Source organism: Rhinopithecus bieti, unplaced genomic scaffold (genome assembly GCF_001698545.2).
Source record: "Rhinopithecus bieti isolate Rb0 unplaced genomic scaffold, ASM169854v2 scaffold_9997, whole genome shotgun sequence".
In the NCBI taxonomy this organism is placed as follows: Eukaryota; Metazoa; Chordata; class Mammalia; order Primates; family Cercopithecidae; genus Rhinopithecus; species Rhinopithecus bieti.
In genome coordinates this window covers 2000924-2006923 of record NW_016806398.1, presented here as the reverse complement: position 1 = coordinate 2006923, position 6000 = coordinate 2000924, and the positions used below count along the sequence as shown (strand labels likewise).

General features: G+C 48.0%; 1 pseudogene; it reads right to left on the bottom strand.

Annotated features, from left to right (window-relative positions):
• The window catches only part of LOC108532167 (programmed cell death protein 2-like), a 117608-nt pseudogene that overhangs the window by 103625 nt on the left and 7983 nt on the right, over positions 1-6000 (bottom strand).

The window sequence follows — 6000 nt, the reverse complement described above, 5'->3', positions numbered from 1 at the left end:
CTTTCACAGCAAAAGTAAGCCCTGCACTTTACACATATTTTTTTTTCCATGTATATTTCTTTTGTCTCTGGTCTTCTTTCTTCTTTGGTGTCTCTTTTTACTACACATTTTAAAAGGCCTCAGCTTCTTTCTTCTATGTGGGAATAGGTTTGCAAAGGAAAATGTGGTGACCGGAAGAAGGGTGCTTTGGGGGTCAGGAGGCCTCAGTTTCTCTGTCTGTAAAAGAGGAGCATTTCCCAGCACTTTGGGAGGCCGAGGCGGGTGGATCACCTGAGGTCAGTAGTTCAAGACCAACCTGACCAACATGGTGAAACCCTGTCTCTACTAAACACACAAAAAAATAGCTGGGAGTGGTGGCTCATGCCTGTAATCCCAGCTACTCGGGAGGCTGAGGCAGGAGAATCACTTGAACCTGGAAGGCAGAAGTTGCAGTGAGCCAAAATCACGCCATTGCACTCCAGTCTGGGCAACAAGAGTGAAACTCCGTCTCAAAACAAGAAAAAAAAAAAAAAAAAGAAGAGCATTGGACTAGATTAGAGGGGGCAAGCATGCTTCCATCCCCAACTTTACCATACTCACTGCAGACATCAGTAATCAATCACAGCACTTTCTAACCGAGCTCTGCTGTGACCTCAGAATCTTTCTCCACACATGGTCCCAGGCAGCCACTACTAAGTGGTTAGAAGAGGCCATTCTTAAAGTAGATGAAATGATTCTTTGGATTCCATTCACCATCATGGCTCTCTGACTATTGGAACTACAATTCCTTTATGTTTTAAACCAGTTGACTGACTTTTATGAAGCCTCATCTTAACGCAACATGTCCATAGCCCTAGGTACCGTGGAGCCACAGAGAAGCTGAAAACAGCAAGCCACCCTCACACAACCTACAGTTTGGTGGGGAGCAAGGCTGCAGAGTGGCGATGGTCTTAGGTGTTCTCAGGCACCTTCTTGGTGCTCATGGTCAGGGAAGGCTTCCTAGACGTTGTTAGACTGTTGTCTAGGCAGTGAGACAGTATTAGCAAGTTTCAGAATTACGAGGGTCCTCAAAATTCTCTAGTTTATAGCTAGACAACAGAGGCCCAGAGGAAAAGGGACTTGCCCAAATTTTAATAAGTGGTAATAGTTATAGCTAAAGTTTACTACTAATAAATCATTTTATAAAAAGTAATTATTTATATAGGTAGTACTTATATGCTACTTACTAAGTGCCAGATGCTGTTCTCAGAGCTTTATGTATTTTGAACTGATGGGGTCCTCAGTCACCTTGTGAGGTCAGTACTGTTATTATCTCCATTTGACAGATAAGGAAACTGAGTCACAAAGGTTAAGTGACTTACCCAGTGACACATAGCGTGTAAGTGGTAGAGCCAGGGTTTGAACCCAGCCCATCTGCCTGTAGATTCTATACTGGAAACTACTGTGCCAAATAAATCGTGCCGACTGGAGTGATCACCATATGTTTGCCTTTTTAAAAAATGTATTAATTTTACTTACCACCATCAATGTAATCTTAATGACATCATCCAGATCTGGGGCTTATGTAGTGTTGTTAGCACTGGCTGAGAATGTTGCAGACTTTCTATCACTTCATCCATCCAACAGCCGTGGGATGGGGGGATTTTTATCTCTATTTTACATCAGAGGAAACTAAGGCTAAGAGACAGGATGTGTCCAGCTACTAAGTGGCCCAGGCAGAATTTGAACTCAGGCCTGACTGACTCCAGATGTCAGAGTTGGAATGTTTCTGAGAGGCCATGGGTCCAGCAACCTCATTGAACAGATGGGCAGTCTGAGGGCCAGAGACTGCCTCTCGAACAAGTCAGAGGAGGGCCTGGTGCTAACAGGGGTCTCCTAGAGTGTAAAGTTCTTCCTCTTCCCTGGTGAGGCTGTCCAGACATGCCAGGATTACCCGGGCCGTATTAAAGGAGACTGAAGCCTTCAGTTCACCAGAAGAGATTTGAGGACAGCCTCTTCCCCTACTGCCATACATAGAAATACCTAAGGGGATGACTTAAAACCTTGTCCCTGAATTCTAGGTTCACCTACTTTGGAGTTTGCAACCCTTTGTATTTATACAAAGGTTTTTCTCTCCATGAAGCAAAAAAAGTTTCCTTTTTCTTTTAATCCCCAACCCCCACTTCCTGCTGATCTGAAGTGAATATTTATCACATCTTTAATGAGTAATCTGAGTCTCAGCTTGGTGAGGCTGTACCAGGACATGGTTTATGGCTGATCTGGTTTTAACTCGCTCCAGGCAGTTTTCCCTAGAGTTTTCTGTAAAATCATAAACCTGGAGAGAGAATTTTTGTGGAATTCAGTCACATGACTCCCTCTTTTGTAAATTGAGAGATTAACTGTGACTGGAAAGAACTGAGATGCATTTCTTTTTTAAAAAAGAAAACAAGCAGAGCAGCATTTATGCACCCAGAGGAACGTGTCCACGCTGAAAGATAATGGGGCAAGTCACTTTCTCCAAGGTCACCCCACCAGCCTTGGAGGCAGGATGGTATAGGGTTTGAAAATGTGGATTTGGACTTGGAGTATCCTGGCTGAGTCTTTCCCAGCTGGTCCCTGGACCCAGCATGCCTCTAAGGCCTCCCCTGCATATGGGGACTGGTGACATCCCCACCTCTTATGGTAGTTGAGAACACTGAATGAGATGATGCATGCTGTACCCTGAGCCAGAGCTGGCACATGGGAGGTGCCCAGTGGATGCTGGCCACTTCTAGATCGCTAGGATTATCTTCATTTGAAGCCCTTTATGCTGAATTGATGATACTAGCTGGCACTACATAGATGGAAAGACCCTGTTCCAAGCACAACTAGCTCATTTAATCCTCACAATGGCTCTATGAGGTGGGCGGTGGGATTTCCCCATTTTACAGATAAAGGAGCAGAGGCACTGAGAGATCATGATGCATCCAGTGTCCCACATGGGGGCGCTTGTGCCCAGGCTGACTCCCAGTAACCATTACCCTGTTGTTGCTGCTGGCTTCTTTCTTCCTGGTGACTGCTGGAGCCTGTGGGCATTTTGATTGCTGGTCCCTGGGAGGGAGACCAGGCTTTGCCTTGCCTTAGCTCAGACCTCAGCCAACCCTCCCTGGACTTTGACAACTACTCCCTGACTGGTCTTGGTGTCTGTCATCGCCCTAGCCAGCAGCCCGTTGGAGGACAGAATTCTGACCATGTTACTGCCCTGCCTGGAGCCCCTGATGGCAGGTGAAGGATATATGGGAGCTCCCTGCTATCCCTGAGAAACTCTTTTGTAAATGTGAAATTTCTTCAATATAAAAAGTGTTTTAGGCTGGGCACGGTGGCTCATGCCCGTAAATCCCAGCACTTTGGGAGGCCGAGGCAAGTGGATCACCTGAGGTCGGGCGTTCGAGACCAGCCTGACAGACATGGTGAAACCTCATCTCTACTAAAAATACAAAATCAGCCGGGCATCGTGGCACATGCCTGTAATCCCAGCTACTCAGGAGGCTGAGGGAGGAATTGCTTGAACCCGGGAGGTGGAGGTTGTGGTGAGCCGAGATTGCGCCATTGCACTCCAGCCTGGGCACCAAGAGTGAAACTCCGTCTCAAAAAAAAAGTTTAAAAAAATAAAAACACCTTACTGGGCCTGATCTAGGAAAAACCTCACTCTTTTTGAAACAACATTTAGAACACTTTCTGATCCTGCCCAGCTCGGGGACTAGAACACACATTAATCAACCAGAAACTGTCATAGTACCTGTTGGATTCATGTGCAGACTGAAGGCTCTAGCCATGGTGGCACCTGGTGCCCTGGGATGGGAACCAGACTGTGCCTTGGGTGGTGAGTCCCACATAGCCCTGCAGGGGAGGCTGCTGCCTCCACCTCTCTGCAGATTTCCACCTTTTCCATATTTTTTTTTTTTTTTTTTTTGAGACGGAGTCTCGCTCTGTCACCCAGGCTGGAGTGCTATGGCCGGATCTCAGCTCACTGCAAGCTCCGCCTCCCGGGTTCACGCCATTCTCCTGCCTCAGCCTCCCGGGTAGCTGGGACTACAGGCGCCGCCACGTCGCCCGGCTAGTTTTTTGTATTTTTTAGTAGAGACGGGGTTTCACCGTGTTAGCCAGGATGGTCTCGATCTCCTGACCTCGTGATCCGCCCGTCTCGGCCTCCCAAAGTGCTGGGATTACAGGCTTGAGCCACCGCACCCGGCCTCCATATTTTTATTTTTATTTTTTTGAGATGAAGTTTTGCTCTTGCTGCCCAGGCTGGAGTACAATGGTGCAGTCTCGGCTCACTGCAACCTCTGCCTCCTGGATTCAAGTGATTCTCCTACCTCAGCCTCCTGAGTAGCTGGGATTACAGGAGTCCAGCTGGCTAATTTTTTGTATTTTTAGGCGAGATAGGGTTTTGCCATGTTGGCCAAGCTGGTCTTGAACTCCTGACCTCAGGTGATCCAGCCACCTCGGCCTGCCAAAGTGTTGGGATTACAGGCGTGAGCCACCGCGCCTGGCCCCCTTCTCCTTGAAACTTTGTGACTCAGGTTTGGAGGTGAATTATTCTATTCCTCCATCCCTCCCAGGGGCCCAGGTCTGTGCATGAAGGAAACCAGGCCCTCTGCACATAGTCTAAGACTGGCAGGGGTTTCTCAATAGCTGCTGCAGTTTATTTAAACAACAACAACAACAAAAACCTGTGTTCACAGAGCAACTAATATGTGCTGGTGTCTTGCTGGGTGTTTTCCTCATATTATCTCAGTTGATCCCTGCTGCTCCCAGTAGCTCTCAGTCCTGCAGCTTTCTCTCCTCCACCACCTTCCCCAAACCACCATCATCTCCTCCCTGGAAGGGGACTCTGGACTCTGTGCTGGCTATTGCCTCTGGTCTGCATACTGCAGCTCGCAGTTGCTTTTGGGGTGCACATGCCTTCCAAGTCTGTCCATAAGCTTCCAGCTCCCTTAGCCTGACTTACAGGACTTACTGATTCCTGACTGTTGACAGTGATGTCAAAGACGGTGATGATGATGATGAAGACTGTATTAGGGTCTGGATCCAATCTGCATGGCTGCCTATCAGAGAGAGGAGAAGAATCCACCTGTACCTGGAAACTCACAGGAAGCAGACAAGACCCACACTGGTTCCATTCCAGGCACGCATGATTTATGTTTTAACTCTGGACCTCAGAGAGGCAGGGCTTGGGAAAGAAAGAAAGGCATCAGAACCGAGAGGCATAAAGAAAGTGGTAATTTTCCCTGGCTTTCGCTCGTAGTTGGAAACTTGGCCAGTCAATCGCTATGTCTCTGGGGCCTCCTGCGGAGAAGATGCTTAGACCTGGTTTGGGGATGGTCTTCACATTTCTGTTCCATGGAACATTGTGGCCACTCCGCAGCAAATAAAAAGGGGAAAGATCAAACCATTGTTCCTTCCCCTTCAGAGCTGGAAGCTACCAAGTCCAGAGGGAGGTGTGGGCTCCGGCCTGAGGGTCTAGTCAGGAACTCCTTGTATGAGCCTGTGCATGTTGGGTGGGTTGGGCACTTCCTTCATTGGTGAAGCCTTCAGAGAAGGCTGCAATCCAGCGAGGCTCAGGGGCCTGGGCTTCCCAGCTGAGCAAGGTGGTGCCCTTTTCCTCACTGCCCTGCATGAGGTGCGTGTTGCTCTGTCATCCAGCCTGTGTTAGCTTCACCTGCATCTAGAGTTTCTATAGCCCCTGTTGAGTGTGAGCTCTGTGCTCCCTATTCCAGCATCCCTCCTCAGAGAAGCTCTTCCTGACCCTGAAGTCTGTTGGATCCTCTTGTCAAAGATGCTGATGGAACCCAGACCTTGCCCTTCAGAGCACGCATCTCAGGTGGTAATTATAAACTGATAGATTGAAGCCATTAAGTCGTCAATGCCTGTCCCCTTCACTGTTCTTGTTGCTGTTGTGTCACCAGTAACTATTTTAGTTCCCAGCCCATAGTAGGCATTTACATCATAATACATAGTGGTATTTGGGTGAACGAATAAGGAACCAGGTCTGATTCATCT